The sequence below is a fragment of the Dipodomys merriami genome, unplaced genomic scaffold (assembly GCF_024711535.1).
Source record: "Dipodomys merriami isolate MVZ:Mamm:240054 unplaced genomic scaffold, mDipMer1.0.p SCAF_40, whole genome shotgun sequence".
Lineage (NCBI taxonomy): Eukaryota > Metazoa > Chordata > Mammalia > Rodentia > Heteromyidae > Dipodomys > Dipodomys merriami.
In genome coordinates, this window is record NW_027205604.1 from 6167639 (window position 1) to 6191390 (window position 23752).

The following is a 23752-nucleotide window of genomic DNA, read 5'->3' on the forward strand; positions in this document are numbered from 1 at the left end:
ACTCTGTAGAGAAGGGTCTCAGCCAGGAGTCAATTAGGGTCCTCTTGAGGACAGTTATTCTAGTACAGGGGCTCGTCTCCTATCTCCTCCCCTGAGTGTTGGATAGATTGCTTGGTAGCTTGTGCATGTGAAGCTCAAGGTCTGTTCATTGTTGAGTGGGAGCCCAGGATAATATGGGAAGAAGCTTTGAGCAGGAACTCAGGGAATTGTGGGAATATCTTCTTTTCCCACAATTCCCGCTACACGTCATCTGCCCTGTGTTATGACCACTAGTTTTTAAAATCCCTCTTGTCTAACTGAGGACCTATGAATGTGGAGTGAGACTCTGCTATGTCCTGAGGGTAGAATCTTGAAACTTCTGTTTTCATCCAATTTGAACCAGCCCATCATCAAGAAAGCAAAGTGAGTGGCTGGCTTGGTGAAGGAAAAGTGAGGGTATTTCTTTACCAGCTGCTACACACAACAGTGAGTTAGAACAAGCCAATCTTGGCAAGCCAGTTGTCTGATTAAAAACACATGATTAAGCTCAGCCAGCCTAGGTGGAGCAGGGCTGAGCCATCTCAACTGAGCTCTGCTACACAGTTGAACTCAGGAATGTGAGGAAAGCCAGGCATTGGTGGCTCATGCCTGTAATCACAGCTACTCAGGAGGCTGAGATCTGAAGATTGTGGTTCAAAGACAGCCAGGGCAGGAAAGTCTGTGAGACGCTTCTCTCCAGTTAACCACCAGAAAACTGGAAATGGAGCAGTGAATTGCTCAGGGACAGCACCCAGGCCCAGAGTTTTAAGCACCAAAGAAATGGTCAGTAAATTTTTGTTAGTGTTTTGTTATGAAGCAGTTATTGATCTAAGAAGATTATTCAGGTTTTCTCAACCAGGGTATTCCTCAAACTCAGACCAGAGAGTCTGTAAAATGCATTCCCATTCTTTGTCTTCATTGTTATTCTAAAAAGTAAAAGCTCTTCCTGGCTATAGACAACATGTAAAGAGCAAATCAAACTAAATCCCATAACATATTTATCACACCAGATACAGGTGATGAAGATTTTTTATTAATTTATTTGAATATTTTGAGCTAAGATCTTATAAGTGAGGGAGTTCATACCTCAAACTCCCGATCTTCCTGCCTTCCCACCATCAAGTATTGAGATTGAGGTCACACCTAAGAATCCATTTCTTTTCATTTTGTTGGTACTAGTATTTGAACTCAGAACTGTACATTTATGAGTCAGGTGCATTACCACCTGAGCCACACTCTTCACCTTTTTTGCAGTATTTATGTTTTAGGATTTTAGGTAAGCTCTAGCATTTTTGCCTAGGGCTTGCCTCAGATTGTGATTCTCCTACCTATGCATCCTGATTAGCTGAGATCACAAGTGCTAGGATGATTAATTGAGATGGAGTCTCACTAACTTTGTGCCTGGGCTGGCCTCAAACCTTCCTCCTTATTGTCTTTGCTTTCAAAATAGCTAGGATTGTGGGCATGATCTGCTGTGCCTGGCTAAGAATTTGTTTTAAAAGGAAGTCATTATATATATGAATTCTCCTGGTTATATAAATAGTACATGCCAATTTTATATTTCTTTTTCTAAAGAAAAATCTGATAATTATGGAAGAATAACATAATTATTTAAAAATTTTAAAACATGTATACTACTACTACTACTTTTTAAAAATTAATAATGATATATATTAATGTCTAGTGTGGTCCAGATCTTCCAAAATATCCTTTCTCTTCATGATTTTCTGCATTTATTTCTTTGCATCTCATTTAGGGTCTCATGTTTGTTTTGTTCTTTTGCTTGAGTGTGCTCTATCAAAGTTGTTGGTCAGCTGGAGATGGAGTCTCTCAGACTTTTCTACCTAGGCTGACTTTGAACTGTGATCCTCTGGATCTCTGCCTTATGAGGACCTAGGAGACAAGTGTTGGTGGCACCCAGATCTCTTTATGCATTTCTGTCTGGCTGTGAGAAGGTACAACAAGGTCATGGGTCTGGATGTCCTTTAAAAATTAATGTTCATGGCTGGGAAGGTGGCTCAGTGGTAGAGTGCTTACCTCATATGCATGGGACTCTGGGTTTGATTCCTCAGCACCACATAAGCAGAAAAATCCAGAAGTGGTACTGTTGTTCAAGTGGTAGAGTGCTAGCCTTAAACTGAAGAGCTGAGGGACAGCTCCCAGGCCCAGAGTTCAGGCTCCATGACTGAGAAAAAAAATGTCCTGAAACTGTAAGCCTTAATAATTATACTGTGCTGTTTTAGGACAAATCACTTTGGTGTTTATAACAAATTGGGGCAAGGCAGCTTTGGAAGGACAGTGGTGTAACAAGGAAAATTGAAGGAGATCTGAAAGGAACCAAGGCAGAGTTATTTTCCTTAGTCATTCCTTTCCCAGGACGAGAGACTCTATTACCTAGGATCAGGTGTACATATCTGGAAAAATTAATTTGATCAGGGAGCTAGAGTAAAAAGATTCTGTTGAGATGACATGTCATTGTGATTATCAGGCAAATACAAATAGGAAAGTAGTTACCAGATAATGAGGTGTGAGGTGCCAGGCACGTGTGTCTCATGGCTACTCAGGAGGCTGAGGTCACAGTTGGAAGCCAGCCCAGGCTTGTGAGACTCTTATTTCCAATTAACCAGCAAAAAGCTGGATGTTGAGAAGTGATTCAATGGTAGAGCTCTAGCACTGAGTAGAAAAAAACTAAGGGATAGCCCACAGGCCCTTAGTTCAAGCCTTACTGCTGGCACAAACAAACGAGCAACTCAATAGGTGTCAACTCCAAGGTAAATTCTTTTACAAGTGAATCCTGAATATAAAATAGTGAAATTCCTTTGTACTTATATTTTGGAAGATCTAACAACATTTATTATACACTACCACTTAACAAGACATATTCCTGATTGGCTATATAACTTCTTCACAGAAAGATAACTAGGCTTATTTTCCCTAATAAGATGTTGCATACAGTACATTCTTTTTAATGTGAAAAGGCACTGTGGAAGGAATATTTTGAAGATTGCGTAGGGAGAGCAAGCTGGGGAGCAAGCCGATAAAGCATCTATGCCCTATTGGCTCCATTTCCCTCCTGATTACTTGGGGGAGCATCCTAAGGAAAGGAGCAAGGCAGTGCCTGGTCCCCTATTGTAAGCATGTGATCTCTGAACCTTCTGGTACTAAATTAGTGATGCTTGCTAGAAAGAGAATCCTTATTTGTGTTCCTGGTCATCAAATTGCATTATTGCATAACACTCTATATCCAGTAATTATGTAGAATTGCTAACTGGAAATGTTCTCTAAACTAGGTATAAAATGGAACATTTGTGTGTGTGTGTGTGTGTGTGTGTGTGTGTGTGTGTGCGTGTATGTGTGTGAAAGTGTGTGTGTGTGTGTGTGTGTGTGTGTGTGTGTGTGTGTGATAAGTATTTCCTGCTGTATGAAAGAAGACCTATATACCACATTAGAAAACCTCATTATTACTTTAGGCTGGATAACACATGTCCAATATAAGAAGGAAAGATCTGAATTGCCTCATGGATATTCCAATTTTAATGCCTTTTGATTGATTATATTCTTGAAATTATCAGTAATTTTCTTTTGTTTGCATGCTAGTCAATATTGGAGCTTGAACTGAGCCTTGGTGCTCTTCCTTAGCTGCTTCTCTCAAGGCTGGTGTTCTATCACTTGAACCATATGTGCATTTCCAGCTTGTGGCTAGTTAATTGGGGTAGGAGTCTCAGATTTGTCTTTCTGAGCTGGCTTTGGGGCATGAGTATGATTATAGGCCACTGGTGCCTGGCAATGACTAAATTTTGTTGTTGTTGCTATCTTGGATTTTGGCAAGTCTGTATTAGCCCAGTTGTGCAACCACAAAACTATAAGGCATTTTCCTCTTCTAGAATTACCTTTCTGTGCCATGCTGTATGATGATATTATGGTCTACAACATGTTTTCTACCAAAGTCTCACCTTTAAACTTTATCTTCCAGTTCTTCAGAATGAGACTGCTTTTTGGGAAATAAGGTCTTTGAAGAAGTAAATGGTTTTGATGGTAGGGCACTTGTCTATCATGTGTGACTCCAAGTCCTAATATTGCAATAAATAAACAACAACAACAAAAACACACAATAAAATAGATTCAAAAGATTGATCATGGTGTGGGCCCCAATCCCCCTTTCTACACACGCACGCGCGCACGCGCGCACACACACACACACACACAAATTTGGACCTACCTGGGTATACAAGGATGACCACATGAGAAAATAGCCACCTACAAGTCCAAGGAGTAGCTTCAGAAAACAACATGTTTATTGGCACCTTGACCTTGGATGTTTAGTCTTTGGAATTTTGAGAGAAGACATCACTTAATCTGTGATATTAATGACACATCTCTAAGACACTCATCAGATGGGTAGAGGGATTGCCTTTGCTCTAGCATTTTGTTTGCTCATGGAATCCATGAGAGATTCAACCTTATTGGTTACTCTTCCTTCTAGGGTTTTCCTTAGGACCCAAGCTTACTCATCCTTTCAGGACATAGAATGATTTTAATTTTGGTTTTAACTGATACTGGAGTTTAAACACCAGGCCTCAGGTTTACTTGGCTTGGTTGTTCAACTGGCTGGTGCTTCACTACTTAAGCCATGCCTTTCAGCCCAGCTTTTTGTTGGTTATTTTGGAAGAGTCTTCAGTTAGCTTCAAATAGTGATCCTGGAGACCTCAGCTTTCTGAGTATCTAGGATCACAATCATGAGTCACCTAGCTGTGGAGAATGTTTTTGTAACTTGAACATTGAATCATACTCTCCATTCCCAAGTGGATTCTTGTGAATAATCCTTTTCTTTGTTGTAACATCAGGTTTATAGTATAATCATATAGTATAAAGCTGCCGGCCAAATGTTGTACCCATGATAAATGCAGTAAATTACCTTAGTGACAATTTGGGAATATGATGTGAGAATGAGGAAAAAGTACACAATATGTATTTGAAACTTAGATGCTTACTTTTCCATATAACTACTAATGGAGGTTCTCAACTCTTTCATTTGATTTAAGCTTTCTTCCCCCTACCCTCCTCTCCTGGAAGCTTTGCAAATGGAAGCTTTCTAGTATTCTCAGCAGACTCTACCCTGATTGTTACATAGGCAAATGGAGATCCTACTATCATTTTAAGTTCAGTAGCTCCCTAGAGTGAGTTTCTAGGATTTTGAACCATCTCACTTAATGCTTTAGTTTGGAAAATGTCTATGACTTTTCTCCTCTAAATGTAGCCAAAGGGAGACACACTACTGTTCCATTTACAGGGTATAGGGGATTCTGAATATTGCATTTTTATCTCACTCTTTCCCCGCTTGGTGATTTGCACAGCATTTTAGCAATTTGACAACATTCTTAGCGACAGATGTTTGAAGCAGGACTTGACTCTCCATGCAGCCTAGCAATAGAGCTGCGTGTGGCCAGCAACATTTTCCTCTGATAATGTCTCTGCTCTATTCTGGGCCCAGGTGAGTCACAATCAAGTAAGATTGCTTAGATGCTCACAGCAAAACTGTCCATAAACAAAACACTCACCCATTCTCTGTCCTTGCTTTAATTTATTTTACTTATTATTTAATTAATTAATTTTTGCCAGTCCTGGGGCTTGAACTCAGGGACTGGGCAGCTGTCCCTGAGCTACTTTTGGTCAAGGCTAGCATTCTATCACTTGAGCCACAGCACCACGTCTGGATTTTTCTGTGTATGTGATACTGAGGAATCGCACCCAGGGCCTCATGAATGCTAGGCAAGCACTCTACACGAAGCCACATTCCCAGCCTTTGCTTTTATTTTTAAAGAAATAATATGCAGTAGCTTTAAAAATTATTTTTAAAGCAGTGGGAAGGTAGTTTCTAATTGATACTAAGAAGTTCAGAGCAAATAGAAAGACAAGTGATTTGAAGGTGTTTTGTAGCTTTGCCTTTTCTGTGATTGTGTTGCTGAAGGAGATTAGGATCGCTTTGAGCTCTTGAGAAGTGGTAGTCTTAAGTACTAAGCTCCAAACAGGAGACAATGGCATAGAGGATAGCACAGATACAGGAAAGTAGTGTGATATTGGCTCCTGAAGACAATATTCATGAGCCTATGGGGCAATGATTTCTAGGAACTTAAGGGATATTTCCTAAGGGAAACTACAAAGGGCTTTATTTCCTGCAACAATCCACAAGGCATGCCTTCAGGGAGAAGAGTACTTCTGAGTTGGCAAGATGTTTGTTTTCTTGTGGAAGTGCTGACAAATTATGTCAGCCATCAATTTTCATTGCAGGTCATCTCAGTGTTTACTTGTTGCTATGTGCAGCTGATCTCTGGGCTAGTTTTCTGTCTGGGTAAGAGGTTGCATTAAGCTACATCAGGATTTTTCCTTCCCTTAAAAAGTTAATTCTATCTGAGGGCTGGAGGCTCACACCTGTAATCCTAGCTACTCAGGAGGCAGAGATCTAAGGATCGAAGTTCAAAGCCAGCGCAGGCAGAAAAGTCCCTTTGAGAGACTCTTCTCTAATTCACACTGAAAACCTAGAAGTGGTGCTGTGGCTCAAGTGGTAGAGCACTAGCCTTTAGCACAAAGAGGCTCAGGGACAGTGCCCAGGCCATGAGTTCAAACCCCACAACTGACAAAAAAATAATTCACTTATTAAGGAAAAAGCATGATGGCACAAGGTTCTTTAGGTACTAAATGGTTATACACAAAAATATGGTTTCTAGCTATAATAAAACAAATGTTCAAAGACTAAAGGGAGAGGGAAAGGAAGTTTTGATGAAGAGTGAAAGATAAATGTGACTAAAAGAAGGCATCTATGTTTCAGCTTGAGTTATATCGTATGTGTGGAACTCTTTGCAGAAGAGGTATTTCAATCTTATGAACTAATGATAGCATATCTCATGCTGCAGAATGTTTGGAAAAATTACTAAATCCTAGTTAATACAGTAAAGACTTTTATTTTATTTATTTATTGTATTTTATTTTTTTTGTGGGTCTTAGGGCCTCTGTGTATTTAAGGCTAGTGCTCTACCACTTGAGTCACAGTACCACTTCTGGCTTTTTCTGAGTAGTTTATTGGAGATAAGAGTGTCACAGACTTTCCTGCCTGAGATAGCTTTGAACTGCAATCCTCAGATCTCAGCTTCCTACGTAACTAGGATTACAGGCATGAGCCACTGATGCCCTGCTTGAAAAGACTTCTTTTAAAAAATATTTTTATTGTACTAGTACTGGGGCTTGTAGTCAGGGTCTGTGTTCTCACTTGGCTTTTACCACTCACAGCTGTCACTCTACAATTTGAGCCTTCCCTCCAGTTCCAACTTCTTTTGCTGGTTAATTAGAGACAAGTGTCTGGTGGACAAAGGGTGAACTAATTCAGCAGTGATACTTATTAGTTACTATGTTGGAAATGAACTATACAACTTAGGGGGAAGGGAGTAGGGAGGTTAAAAAAAGTAGAAGAAAATGGGGGAAGGGGTGACACTGTTAAAAAAATGTACTAAATACCTTCTGTAACAGTAACCCCTCTGTATATCACTTTTACAATAAAAATAATAAAATAGAATGTTTAAAAATAATAAAGAGAATGAGCCTGGTGGATGTGTCTGCCTGGGCTGTCTTTGAACTGTGATTTTCAGATCTCAGCCTCCTGAGTGGCTAGGATTATAGGCATGAGCCACTGGCACCTAGGCCAAGCCTTTAAAAAGCAAATAAAGGAAAGATGCCTAATGGCAATGGGTCTTATTCATACCACAAAGTCTGTTGTCTGGACGTAGTTGAACATAGCATTGACATGACATTTGGGCTATGCTCTGTTTTTGTCTGGAGTAGCTAAATGAGAACTCTCTCTCTCTCTCTCTCTCTCTCTCTCTCTCTCTCTCTCTCAGCAGTAGTACTAGATAGTCAAAATTATGGGCTTTGAATATATACAGAATATCAGAAATGAATGAGATGTGGAGTGATTTTAGTTGGTCTTCATGCTGAGAAAATGGGGGAAAACATTAGAAAGAAAATGCAAACAAGCATTTAAGATAAAAGAGCATTAGCAATTCAGAGCTCAAATTATATGAACAAAATCAATGACTTCTTAGGGTATTCAGAAAATTCAAATGAATTAATTGAATTGCAATTTTTTTGTTTTTAGGAAATGTGGAGATTAGTAAGATATAAGTAGTAAAAGTCAGGCAATTAACCTAAAATTTCATTAAAAAACAACTAAAACTCCCAAAATGTGGTATCTGTAAACACAGTACTAGTTTCTGTCAACTTTTAGCCATACTTATAGTTTATTATTAAAACCTCTTTTTACCCTTTTTGTTGATAATTTTAGTATAATCTGAGAAACATAATTGTTTTTAGTATTTATTTAAAAACTAAAAACTTGAACATATGACTACATAGTTGATTTATTAAAAAAGGATTCATTTCTTGTCTAACGTGAAAAATGACTACTGGGGCCTAGAATGGATGAACCCAAAGTTACACTATACTTAACATTTCTTTTTTTGGTGAGCTCTACCGACTTAGCAAGAAATTCAGCCAAAGTGACACTGTATATCTAAAATCTGAAATTGAGGAATTTAACAAGATATGAATTGTGGACAAGATATGGACATCTAGATTAGTCTTTAATATTTGAAATAATTGATTGTTGTTTCATTGGAAGGGGGTTTTTGTATTGAACATTGTAATTTTTAACACCTTTTCAATGTATCTCACAAGAAGATATAGAAAATCTATTCCTCTAAATTGTGGACAACTTCATTAGCTAAAAAAAAATCTTGACTAGCTAAAGGATAGACTAAATTCAATGTTAATATTTAATGTTCTAAGAGACAAGGCATTTCAGTCAGCAATGAGTTCACCAATGGTATGGTGTGGCTTTCAAGAAGAAGCAAAGGGACTCTTGGCATGGTGTGACACACAGATGGCTAGAAAGTCAGTGCTTATGGTCCTATTCCTTCCACACCCGTGGATCACTTGAAGAAGGTTTACCTGCCCAGTGGATCACTGTAGTTTTAGACACATTGAGTGGTTGCTTAAGAGATTTAAGAGATCCTGCATCATGTATATACATTTTTATAATTTGGGGAGGGAAAGGGAAATAACAAAATGCTGAAATAAGGATACAGGTTGACCCATTGTAACAATGAGATGTACAAAACACTATGTTGAAAACAAACTTCACAACTTTGGGGCAGGGAGGGAGGAGTTGGGGAGGTGGGGAGGGAAGGGATGGTAGGGGAAAAACTAAGGAGGAGGTAACAGTGCCCGATAGGAAATGTACTCATTACCTTACTCATGTAACTGTAACCCCTCTACACAGTATTTTTACAATAAAAAACACATAAAAAGAGATTTAAGAGAAAAACTTGTATTGTGAAGCCATGCATGTCTGTTAGAAAAGCGAGTCATGAAGAGTCTTAATATGAGGAAATGTGGGTAATGTGGTAGCCATTTTCTGACATTAAAAGGGTTGAAACATGGATGTGTAATTAGACTTTCTGTAAAACCTTGGGCATTAGAATTTTAACGAGTAATAGAATTTCTAGGCAGAGAGATTTTTGGCTCAAGATATGGAATTTTTCTCATAGAGCTAAGTAAAATGGACTGTGAATTTATTTTATTTGTTAAAATGATTGCAGGTGTTTTAGAATTGAGACATCATCTCTTAAGAAGTTATAGCAGGCATCCAAATGTTAGCTGATTAGGTAACACATAAAATCTTTTATTTTTTCTAATGACTGGATTTTCAGTATTCTATGACTCTCTTTTCAACATTCTTGGCTTCAAAGAAGTCAATTTTCCAGCAATCCAATCCAAACATAATTATAATTTAACCCCAAAGGTCTAGTGCAACAAAATAGCAATCTGGTTTAGTTTCTTTTCTCCCCAGGTTTTTTTGCCTGATTCATATTCAGGTGATTTCTTACTACTATCCTGTTTTCCTGAAAAATTTCTCCTGGCTCAAATCCAAGACCCTTTTGTGATACAGGTATCTGGATCATTGGTAGATTTTTTTATTTGTCAGTTGTGGGGCTTGAACTCAGGACCTGGGTGTTGTTCCTGAGCTCTTTTGCTCGGCTCGAGACTAGTGCTTTACCACTTTGAGTCACAGCTCTACTAATAGTTTTCTGGAGGTTAATTGGAAAAAAAAAAAGACCTGCCCAGGCTGGTTTTGAACCACAATCCTCAGATTTCAGCCTCCTGAATAGCTAGGATTACACTGGTGTCAGGCCATTGGTAACTTTTTACATTCGCAGTCTGTATGGATTGTTAGACTCATGGACATTTAGCAAGAGTTGGGTTAACAGATCCTCAATAATTCCTAGTGCTTATTTCAATTCTTTCTTTCTTTCTTTTTTGGATCCAGTTGTGGGGCCTGAACTCTGGGTCTGGGCGCTGTCCCTCAGCTCTTCAGCTCAAGGCTAGTGCTCTACCACTTGAGCCACAGCACCACTTCCGGCTTCTTTTTTCTTTTTGCTTATGTGGTGCTGAGGAATTGAACCCAGGGCCTCAGGCATGTAAGGCAAGCGCTCTACCACTGAGCCACCTTCCCAGCCCCTCAATTCTTTATTTTTAAATCTGACTAAATAAGTGTAGACCTGACCAAACAGACATACATCTGAGCAAATAATATTCTACAAAAACACATCATCTTCATGAATTTCTAATCCTATAGTGTGTTATAATTTAACTCTAGACATTATAATCTTTATGAGTACATAGAAGTCCTTCACTCACCAAGAAATTTATTTTAAAACCCATTTGGTGGCAAACCTGGAGTGATTTGCAGGAATGTAAAGACAATGATTTAGGTAAACTTATGGAGTGGATGGGTTGTTTAAGGAATGATCCAGCAATACTACTCTTGGGAATTAGTTCAAAGGTTTACAATTCAGGATACAATAAAGACACAATTCACCATGTACAAATTCTGGAAACAGCCCAGATTATTTTCAATGGGAGAATGATCAAGAAAATATGAATATATATATATATATATATTCCATACTATCTATCTATCTATCTATCTATCTATCTATCTATCTATCTATCTATCTATCTATCTATATCTATTTCTTGATATACCTATGTATATCTCAAGATAGTCTCTCTTTATGTAATATATATGATAAAATATATGATATATGATAAAATAAATGATAATATATATGACAAAAATTATGATAAGTGATGTGAATCAGGCTCGCCAAGACAAAGGGCATGTTTTCTTTCACAGGTGGGGGTTAGATCTTGATTATAAATTTATATCTAAATATATAGGCCATCATATTAACACATATTAACCACAATCATATTAACTAAAGTGTGGTATATGCTGGGGAGGATTCCAATGATGTAATTCCTTTGGACAACTATATTACTGTTCATCAAAGTGAAAACCAAGAAGCTGGAATATATGATGTTAGGAGAGAGGGTAAAGTTAAGGGGAGAAAGATGATTGGGGAGAGGAAGGGTGAGCAAATGCAGTTGTGATACCCCATGTCCATATATAAAAAGAGAGCTGGGTAAATTGAAGAGAGGGATGGGGTTGGGAAAGGTAGGGGAGAATTCTGGGAGGGGTGACATCGATCAACATGCTCACAAACTACCATGTTGAATTGAAATGACTTTGGACAACAACTTAAGGACAACAACAACAATAATGAATACAGAGACAACAATGGAAATTTCATCTCTGGAGATAGGGCCCTTTCCTGATTCTACTCTAAATGTGCTCTGATACTAGATAGAAGGCTTAATTATTCAGCATGCATACCAGATGCTAAGAAAAGCCCATGACCCTTGCCAGGGAAAATGTTACCTCTGTCAGTTCCTGTAAGGAGCATTAGAAGAAAATGTCCTAAGATGTAGATAAGGAAATGACCGACGAGGTTGAGTATTCATCCAAGTGTTCCCAGCTGTAGAGCAGTGATTGACATTTCCACATTTGCCATTTCTCCCACAGTGCACTGCATATTCGGCAATGTGGGTAGAGGTCAGGAGGTCTCTTGATAAAATACACAACACTGGGGAAATAAGGGCATAGCTATCTTTTCATCATTTTGAGCAACAAATGGTTATTTGCTTCTAGTGGAAATTTTGCAAGATTAAAATATTGGATTTCTGGAGCCCCTGTGAGTTCAAAGCACACAGCTCATTTTAAGAAGCCACAGACACATGCAAATCTGTCAGCCATCAGATAGAGAGAGCCGAGTAGCTTAAAGCATTTTGTAACACATGAAAATGCGAGAGTTGTTCTTTTATGATTCTGTAACTGCCCCTGGGAACTGATGTGGACCTCAAAGTGTTGCAGGTGACAAGATTAAATCAATACAGGAAAAGGTTTCTTGACCTTGCAATACCTTGGGGGTGCATCAGGATCTGCTGGCTCCAGGCTCAGGGCTGTGGAAATGCTTTGGCAGCTGGTAGCCCTGTGGAGGGCTCTGATAGCCTTCTCCATAAATTCCCTTATCTCCTGATTACACTGAGTTTTTTTAGAAGCTATCCCTGGGGTAAATCTCTTCAATTGATTTTCCTGTCAGGAGCCAGTTCAAGTTCACACAGGAAAAGAAGATTAGTACCTCACTGGTTAAGTGCTTTAGCAATTTGCCCTACATGTTAAATTATGGGCTTTATCAGCTCAGAGCTGTTTAATTTCCGGAACAGGGTGAAAATGATACCATTTGGGCCAACCATTGATCTTCACATTTCAGTCACTGGGGAGTTTAGCAGTTTGAACTTCTCTGTAAGTTTAGTAAATTCCCCCCAAATCTTGGGAGTGATTTTTTTCAATATTGATGGCAGTCTCTGTCTCTCTTGCTAAATTGCTTGCTCATATTACTGGGAATTGCTACAGAATCTGTCTCTCCAATCGGTTCCAATTTCTTTACATAAAAAAATGAATTTGTTTAAAATGATGGTTAGTGTTAGTGTTGATTCTCAGTATGGTTGGGAAATGTGGCTTGCAAATAAGGCAAAATAATAATACTGCAGTGATGACAAACAGAAAAAGTGTAGTCTGGATTATCAACAAATAGCTGGAATAAACTACAGATTGTCCCCACATTCCACTGGGGAGTTTAGAGGGGTGGTAATACTTAATTCTTCCCATAGTCTTATTGCAACTTCTTTTTGTAAACCATTTCATCTCCCTGAACTCTCCTAGCTATATCAGTTATATCCCTCACTAAACTTCCATTTTGCAAATCAGTTTTTTACAAGGAGCAAAAGGAGTCCTCTTGTTGAATATTCTAAGAGGCTCAGTGATGGTCTCCCATGGATCATTCTTACCTCTAGTGACTTTTCAAGCAATCAAATCAGCCTTATGTTTACAAAATAATTTCTCATTGTTTCCCTGAGTCATGTATTTCATCTTTTGACTTGTCCCTAATATCTTTGATTGCTGATCTTTTTTTCTTATATGTATCTCTCTCTATTTGCTTTGCAGCCTCTCTTCTGTCTTTTCTATGACTGCTAGTTCAATGGTTTTTGAAAGGAGGTTGGGACATCCCTACAGGTTGTAAGCCAACAATGTATATATAGATATGTGTTGAGTATTAACTTATCTCAAGATTGGGAATTAAAAAATAAGTTCCTGGAAGAAGAGTGTAGTAAGCTGTGACCTGACAGATGGATGCATAAGTGTTACCCAGGAAGTGAGCAAATGCAGTGACTCTGACTGAAAAAAAAGAGAGATTGATATGAATGAATGGCTTAGAATGGCTGTGGCATAAGCTGAAGATGGCCAGAACACAGATGTGAGATTGAGTAGGTCAGATTAGGAAGGGTCATTTTCAATTGTAATCTACTTTCCAAGGATTCTGCATTTATTCCTAGAGAAGCAAAGTTATAATTTCAACCTTTCGGAATATAACTTCAGAATATAACTCACCACTGCATCTCAACCAGGTGCTGGTTCTGGTGATGCAAGAATGTGTTCCTGAGGATGAGCAGTGGGACACTGATCTATCATATTGCATTGGATACTTTTTCACTGAGTAAGTGAATTCTGAGAACATTTAGTCCCCAATCTACCTCTTAATGAATCATTCTTAGTGACACGTCATCTTTAAAAATAATATTCCTCATATTTGGAGAATCTCATGCATTTACCTACTAAACCTACTGATTTCAAAGTGCAAAAGCTGATTCCATCTCTGTTCCTGCCAAATTCCATTTAATGACCTCTTGTTATGATGACCCCTGGTGCTTTCATGCTCTGGTTCCTAGCTACCTTCCCTTGCTTGTTCCCCAGGCTTGAAGATCAAGACTCTATACCTTTCGTGCTCTTGTTTCTTCTTGCCTGGAGAATCTGCCCCTGGGAAGGCCTGACTTATTAATTTTTAAAAATTTCCTTCTTAGTCTGCTTTTATTTCTCCTCAGATTTCAGCATCCTCTACCTACTTACTTAAAGGAATCTTCCTCAACCTTTCTTCCTGACCTGTTTGGAGTGCAGAGTCCCTCTATCATGTTGTATGAGTTAAGTACACTCTGGACTGTTGCAGAGACTTTGTGAACAAATTCTAGCATCTCCCATCTCTTCCTCTGATATGTGTTTTGAGAGCTTGCCATCACAGCTTCCTAGAAGAGGTAGGACTTCTTGGTGTGTGTGTGTGTGTGTGTGTGTGTGTGTGTGTGTGTGTGTGTGTGTGTGTGTGTGTGTGTGTGTGTGTGTGTGTGTGTGTGTGTGTGTGTGTGTGTGTGTGTGTGCGCGCATGCGCGTGTGCACGTGCATGTGCGCGTGTGTGTCTCAGAGAGAGACAGATTGAGAAAGAGAGACTCTTAGGTCTATTTCAACAACTTTCTTTGTCTATCGTGAAGCTTGAACTCAGGGCCTGGGGACTGTCTTTGAGCTTTATTTGCCCAAGGCTAGAGCTCTGCTACTTTGATCCACAGCTCTACTTTTTGATTTGGTTAATTGGAGATAAAAGTCTCATGGACTTTACTGCCTGGACTGGTGTGGAACCACAATCCTCAGATCTCAGCCTCCTGAGTAGCTAGGATTACAGGATTGGCTATTCCAGCAATTTTGAATGTCTGTCTCTCTTATTTACATTTTCCTTTTCTGTGGGCTCCTATTCCTCATATGTCTTTTTTTCATTTAGCTATTCTCAGGGTCTAATTTTTATATGTATTCTCTCCTTCCCAGTATAATTTTCCCATACTATCACCTCTTTCATAATGATCTCTACTACTATTTAAGAACTAGTGAATCTCAGATGTGTATAATTTCTCTCTAACATCCACCTCTGACTTCGGCTTTGATTGCATTTTTCCAAGAAGTGACTGAATTTTCTTATAGGTTGAAGAAAGTACATTGTATGTGCTGTTGAGCTCCATATTTTTCCAATTAGCATGGCTCTTTCACCTCCATTCTCTTAGATATCTTAGAATCACTTCTGATTTTCCCTTCTAATTTTTCATCATCTTCTTTGGTGTTCATCTGATCATGCTGAGGAGGTCTAGATATATCATGCTGATATTTCTAGTCTTTCTCCTATGTCTCTGCCTTCCCAAAATGGATATCTTGCAGTGTTCTCCCTTTTTGAAAGCTCATCTCTAACTTAACCACCTATAGGTTGACCTATGTACAATATCACTTCCAGAATTAACATTTCAAATCATTTAGGAATTCAGTCAAGTAAGGACATGTGGCAACTTCGTGAATTATATGTTTTCTGCAGGATGGCATTTAAAACCCTTGGCATGATACTTCATATGAATATTGTGTCTGGTTACCTCATCCATCCATTATTTATTCTGATGGTGGCAGTCTGTGTGTCCTCTGTGGTGCCACTGCCATCAGTTCCTTTTTTTCCTTTGCTGCCTGGCTAGTCTCTTCAGTCTACAAATATTTCCCTTTTCATGAAGTAAATAACCTAGCAAGAGTTGATGACCACTTGTCCTTAGTGTTACCATAGGGTTGTACAGATGTCTTTATAGCAATTCTCATAATAAATACAATACATATGCATGCATATGTAATTTCAGTTATTTTTATTTATATATGTATGTTTCTATGAAGATAGGGGCAGTGTTTTGCCTCTTACTCAAATTTTCATCTCTAGAAGTTAATGTAGTGCTGAATCTAGACTACATGGTAGGAATTTGAAACAACTTTTTTGAAAATTGAATTTAACACATGTCACTGTGCATTGGATGAATATCTAGCTGTTTAGAACATGAGTAGAAATTTCTAGGAAACAAAACTAAGTATAAAGAAATAATTACTGGGTATTTTTTCAGATATCAGAGTTGAGTGAATAGCCTACTAAAAACATGAAAAGGCAAAAACTTGCTTGACAGATATGTGACTTAATATAATATAAGCCCCTTTGTAGAAAGGAAGAAATTGAACTTTACTGAGGTTAGGTAGGGGAATGGATTTGTTTACTTTGCTTTCTTCTTTTCTACTAGAAAGAAGGGAAGGGGGAAGAGATATGTATGCCCCTTAGGTTGAAGCAAAGGAAGGTATCATGTGATTAGGACAAATGTTTAGGGAAGCATATTTCTTTCAGAGAAGATAAATTAATCCATAATAGCAGTGATGTCATCACCTGGAAGCTGTGAGGGCAGATCTGTCCAGAAGTCATTGCAGAGGGTGCCTTGCCTCTGTAATAAAATACATTTACTTGCAATTTCAATCTGTGGTGTTTTCTATTGAAATTATTATTCAGTGATAAATGCAACCTTAGAGGGCAAACTAGCTGGGTGCTTGGCTTGTTGGCAGTGTGATGAGAACTGACTGCATTCCATAGTAGAGGTTAGGCAATGAAGGCATTTCATTCTGAAATTAAAATCCATTTCAGTCACATAGATTACAGATAATTATATTGTAGGGCCAACTCACAATTTTCCAGTTTTAGAATAGGCAAAACTGTAAATGGAATTTAGGGTAGAATAGGAATTTAAAATGCACATGGATGCATGTGGAAAGTTACAGTTGAAAAATAATTTATACACATTTTATTTCTCCAGAGAAATCCAGGCTCTGCAAAGTCAAATGACTTGTTTAAAGTCAACGAGACAGTGGCCAAAGCCCTGACATGCCAAGAAGGCTGATTGCTGGGCATTAGTAAGTGCTGACTTGCTCACGAGAATGAAGGTGCACTGCTACATACTCAGTTCAGTGGATTTGATTTTTCCAGATGCTTTGAAGGTTTTTTTTAAAGTAGCTTTTACTCAGCTATCATTCTCAGATTTGAGATGACTTGTTTAACTACAGAGCTTTATTTCTTATTAGATATTCAAGATCTACAAAATAAATCATCATGAAAAAGTTAGTTTAGAAAAGACTTCATCAGAAACAATTTCTTTTAAAAAATATTGTAAAGATGATATACAGAGGGTTTACAATTACTTGAGTCAGGTAATGAGTACATTTCCTTTTGATCAGTGTCTCTTCCCCTTCCTCATTCACTTCCAGTTTTTCCCCTCCTGACTTTACTCTCCTCTAAATTGTATAGTTCATTTCCAACATAGTGTTTAATGGGTTTCACTGCTGAATTGGATTACTCTTAGTTCCACCATCTCTGTGCTTCCCCTTTCCTTCCAGAAATCAGATAAATTTATATACAAGACAAAGAGTACAGGAATTAAAAAAAAAAAAACAGCAACAGAAGGGAATAAACCAAAGAGAAAAGGAAAAAAGAAAAGAAACAAAGAGCCACAAACAGTACACTAAAAAATCTTCTGTTTCTTGGCATTCATTTTGATAACCATCATTTTATATGATTTTATGCATGTAGTTATTGAACCCTTGTGATCCTCTCCTAAGAATATTCACCTTTGTTCTCGTGTGTGAATGTTGAGATTGATATTTAATTAATCATGTCTTTTACTATCCATTGGATGAACTTTTAGATTTGTAGCTACATCCTAGTTATTACATATGAGGGACAGAAACCATGCAGCCTAATTTACTTTAGTATAATTTTTCCAAGACAAAATTTCCATTTCCTTACAAATGGGTCAATACCATTCTTTCTGATGGAAGTATAGAATTCCATTGCGTATATATTCTATATTTTCTTGATCTATTCATCTACTGAGGGGCATCTGGGTTGATTCCGTATCTTGACTGTAGTAAACAATGATGCAATGAACATGGGTGTGCTGGTGGCTTTACTGTAGCTTGGCTTGTGGTCAATAGGATATATGCCCAGATGTGGGGTTGCGGGTTATAGGGAGGCTCACTGTTTAGTCTTTTGAGAAACCTCCATACTGCTTTCTAGAGTGGTTGAACAAGTTTCCATTCTCACCAACAGTGTAGTAGTGTTCCCTTTTGGCCACATCCCTGTCTGTATCTGTTATGATTAGTTTTCTTGATAATGGACTAACTGGGGTGAGGTGGAATCTCATTGTTTTGATTTGCGTTTCTTTTGTGGCCAGAGATGTTGAACATCTCTTCATGTATCTATTGGCCATTCTTATTTCTTCTTTGGAGAAGTCTCTAAGTTTTAGCTCACTTATTAATTGGGTTGTTTCTTTGAGGATTCTTTTTTGGGAGCTTTAATTTTTGAGTTCTAAGTCTGATGCATAGCTAGTAAAGACCTTTGTCCATTCGGTGGACTTTCTACTTATCTTGCTAGCTACGTCCTTTGCCATGAAAAAACTCTTCAGTTCCATTTATCTCATCTTTCTTTGATTTGTTGTGTTTCTGGATCTTTATTTAGGAAGTTTCAACCTGTACCAAGGAGTCCTATTTTTTCCCTTATCTCTTCCTGTACTATTTTCAGGGTATTCTGCTCTTACCTTGAGGTCTTTTGATTTTGGTACAGGGTGATATATAAGTATCTATCTAACTCAGTTTTCTGCACATATATAGCCTATTCTGCCAGCACCATGTGTTGAAGAGGCTGTCTTTCTTCCATTCTGTGTTTGGTTTCTTTATCAAAGTTAGGCAGCCATAGGTCTATAGGTTCACTTCTGGTCCTTAGGCCTTTTCCTGTGCCAGTACCAAGCTGTTTTTATAACTATAGTTTTATAATAGAGTTTTTTTTTTTGTCGGTCATGGGTCTTGAACGCTGGGCTTGGGTGCTGTTTCTGCACTCTTCAGCTCAAGGCAAATGCTCTACCGCTTGAGCCACAGTGTCACTTCTGGTTTTCTAGTGGCTTATTGGAGATAAGCGTCTCACAGATGTTCCTGCCTGGTCTGGCTTTGAACCATGATCCTCAGATCTCAGCCTCCTGAGTAGCTTGGATTACAGGCATGAGCTACTGGCGCCCAACTGTAATAGAGTTTAAAGTTTGGCATTGATACTACTCTAGCAGTTTTCTTCTAGCAGTTTGCTATTCAGAATCTTCAATTTTTCCATATGAAGTTTTAGATTGCTTCTATTTTATTAAAGACTGTAGTGGGGACATTGATGGGTATTGCATTGAATTTGTAGATAGATTTGACCACTATTGACATTTTCATGACGTTAATCCTTCCAATCCATGGGAGATTTTCCTTTTTCAGGCTTTTAAAGGTCCTTCACATCTTTGGTTAAGTTAATTCCTAGATATTTTTTGAGGCTATTAAAAAGGAACTGATTTCCTGATTTCAGCCTTGCTTTTCTTATTGTTGCATACAGAAAATCTATTGATTTTATTTTTTTGGGGGGGGGGTTCCGGTGGTGGGGCCTGAACTCTGGGCCTGGGCGCTGTCTCTCAGCTCTTCAGCTCAAGCTAGCGCTCTACCACTTGAGTCACAGTGCTACTTCTGGATTTTTTTCTTTTTTGCTTATGTGGTGCTGAGGAATCAAACCCAGGGCCTCAAGCATGCAAGGCAAGCGCTCTACCACCGAGCCACCTTCCCAGCCCAGAAAATCTATTGATTTTTGTGGGTTAATTTTCTATCTAGATACTTTGCTGAAGTCTTGGATCAGCTCAAGTAACTTGGGAGAGAAATCTATGGGGTTCTTTAAATACAGAATCATGTCATCTGCAAAGAGGGAGAGTTTTACTTTTTCTTTCCCTGTTTGGATCTCCTTAATGTTTGTCACTTGGCTTGTTTTCTGGTTAGGAATTCCAACGCTGTATTGAAGAGGCATGGAGAAAGTGGCCATCCTTGTCTCATTCCTGATTTTAGAAGAAATAATTTTAACTTTTTTCTGTTAAGTATAATTCTGGCTGTACATTTGTCATGTGCAGCCTTTATTATATTGAAGAATGTTCCATGGATTCCAAGTTCTTCAGAGCTCTCATCATAAAGAGATGTAGGATCTTGTCAAATGTTTTCTCTGCATGTATTGAGATGATCATGTGGTTCTTGTCCTTGCTTCTATTGATGTTTTGAATTATATTAATTAGCATATTGAACCAGCTTTGTATCCCTGGCATAAATCCTGTTTGATCATAGTACATGATTGTTATTATTTTGATTGTTCATTGAAATTGGTTGGCCAGATTCTTTTTGGTTGTGGTGCTTGAACTCTGGGCCTGGGTGTTGTCCCTCGGTTCTTCAGCTCAAGTCAAGCACTCTACCACTTGAGCCACAGGGCCACTTCTGGTTTTCTGATGGTTAATTGGAGATAAGAGTCTCACAGACTTTCTTGCTTGGTCTGACTTTGAACTGTCATCCTCAGATCTTAGCCTCTTGAGTAGCTAGGCGTTAGCCAATCGGTGCCTGGCTTGGTCATTTTATTGAGAAGTTTTGTATTGATGTTCATTAAAGATATGGGTCTATAGTTCTCTTTGTTTGAGGAGTCTCTATCTGGTTTTGGGATGAGGGTTATGCTGGCCTCATAGAACAAGTATGGTAGTGATCTTTCACTTCCAATTTCATTGAAGAGTTTGAGAAGTATTGGAGTGAGTTTTCCTTTGAAGGCTTTATAAAAGTCTGCTGTGAATCCACCCACCTGGTTCTGGGTTTTTCTTGAGTGAGAGGTCTTTTATTGCCATTTTTACTTCAATACTTGATAAATGTTTGCAACGTATTCCCTTATAATTTTCTGAATCTGCTCAGTTCTGTTATGATCTTCTCATTCTCGTTTCTGATTTGATTTCTGTGAGTGTGTTCTCTTCTTTTTTTGGCCAGATTTGCTAAGGACCTGTCAATTTTGTTCATTTTTTCAAAGACTTCTTTGTTTTGTTGATCCTTATTATGGTTTCTTTGAACTCTAATTGTAAGTTTGATTTGATTTTTTTTTTCCATTTACTGGATTGAGGTTTGGCTTGTTACTGTTTTTCAAGGAATCTAAGGTGCATCATTTATTTGTTGGTTTGAGATTTCTCCAATTCGTTGATGTAGGCAGTCAGAGCTTTAAATTTTTCTCTGAGTACTGCCTTTTTTGTGTCCCAGAGGAGCTGGTATTTTGTGTGTTCATTTTTGTTAAATATCATAAACATTTGAATTTCCTTTCAGATCTCTTCAGTGATCTATGTGTTATTCAACCATGTGTGAATTTTCACAGATTTGCTTTGTGATTCAAAATGTGACCTATTCTAAGAATGTTCCATGTGCTGCTGAGAAAACCATACATTCTGATGCTTTTATGTAGATGTCTGTTAAGTCTAGTTGGTCTATGCATTTGTTTACTTCTGAGGTTTCTCTGTTGAGTTTTTACTGGGTTGATCTGTCCAGAGACGACAGTGGTCTATTAAAATTACAAACAATCAATGTGTTTAGAGCTATGTGTGCTTTTTGGGTAAATAGTATTTGATGAATTTGGGTGCTCCAGCATTTGGCGTATAGATATTTAGAATTGTTATATCTTCTGCAGCAGAGATTCCTAGGTTAGTATATAATACCCTTTCTTTGTCTCCTCTAACTAATTTTTAGTTATCTATTTCTATCTGATGTTATGATTACAACTCCAGCCTGCTTATTGGGGACATTATCCTTATAGATTTTAATCCAGCCTTTCACTTTCAGGATATGTTTTTGTGGGCAAGGTATGTCTCTTGAATACAACAGATAGATGGATCTTGCTTTTTGATCCAATTAGTCAATCTATGTCATTTAGTTGGACAGTTAAGCCCATTAGTACTGAGATTTAGGATTGAGAGATTTGGTTGTTCCTGCCATGTTATCCAACTTCTTAGGGGCTGTGCCTTCACAATTCTTACTATAACTATCTAGTTCTATGTTTAGGGGCTGTTTCTCTGCCAATATCAGTTCTTGTTGATTTTCTATGTGTAGAATGTTTTTGAGTATTTTCTGTAATGCTTTTTTGATGGAGATCTATTGTTTCAATTTTTCCTTGCTGTGGAAGATCTTAGTTTTCCCCTCAGTTATAAAAGAGAGCTTAGCTGGGTATACTATTCTTGGTTGGTAGTTATTTTAAGTCACGGCATACCTCATTCCAGGCTTTCCTTGCTTTCATGGTTTCTACCCAGAACTCTGTAGTTATTCAGATTAGTTTTCCTTTATAAGTAATTGATTTTTTTCCCCTGACAGCTTTAAGGATCCTCTCTATTGATCCTGTGTGGATTGCAATGTGTCAGTGGGATGTTCTGTTCTGTTCTGGTCTGTGTGGGATTCTAAAGGTTTCTTGTATCTGAATGGACCTATCCTTTTGGATGTCTTGGAATTTCTCTGCTAGGATATTTCATACCCTTTTGGCTTCCTTCCTAGGCCCTCCTTAATACATGTTAGCTTTAAATTATGCCTTCTTTTTTTGTTGGTGGTGAGGCTTGAACTTTGGGCTTGGGCTCTGTTCCTACGCTCTTCAGCTCAAGGTGAGTGCTTGAGCCACAGCACCATTTCCTAGGGATATTTCTTGTTTCTTGGAATTTTAAAAAACAATTGTCCATTCTTTTTCTATAAAGTCTAGACTATCTTCAATTCCAGAGATTCTAACTTCTTCAGCATCAAAGCTATTCTCAAGATTTGTTTTGTATTTCCATGCCTTCTAATTGGTCATTTTTTATGGCTTCAATTTCTTTGTTGAAGCTTTGTTTTAGAGCTTGTATGGACTTCTTTATCTCCTTGATGTGATTTTCAGTGTTCTCTCTCAAATCCTTTAGCTGAGTTACTACATTTTCACTGGAATCCCTTTCCTTCTGTTGGAATTCATTCAGTTTTTTGTTTGTGAATTCCATGAATTCCTCTATCAATCTTTGTTTAGTCTCATCATGCTCATGCATAGCCATGTACAGTCTTTCAATCTTTTCAGTCAGCCTATTTACCAGTAGTGTTTGTAGTGAATCTTGAGAACTATCCTCTAGGTTTTTCACTTACTGCTTTGTTGCTTCTTAATTTTGAGTGGGAGTTGAGGTTCCCTACTTGACATTTTTCTTGTATTTCTATGGCATGTTCTGCTCATTTGATAATGAAAGCAAATCCAATACCACAACAGAACACAATTTTATGACAAGAACAAACGCAAATCCCTGTAGTGCACAGACTTTAGAGGTTCAAGATTGTAGATAGGTATTTTCTCTTTACCTGTCCTTTTTGGATACAAAAGTTAATCCAAAACTACAACAGAATACAATTTTAAGATAAAAACCAATCCAGAGCCCTGTAATTGCACACACTGTAGAGGTTCAAAATCATAGATAGGTATTCCCCTATCTACCTGTCCTTTTCTTTGTTTGGGGAGGAGTATCATGGTTCAAGAATGGGGATTGTATACAGTTGTGACCAGTGAACAAATCTGTTGTGAGCGATAAAACAATTTGTACCAAAGGGATAACATAATAATCCACTGAGATGCAATCAAAATGGATACAAATACATTCTAGATCACAGACACACATCTAGGGATCAATGCCGTAGAGAAAACAAAGGAATGAA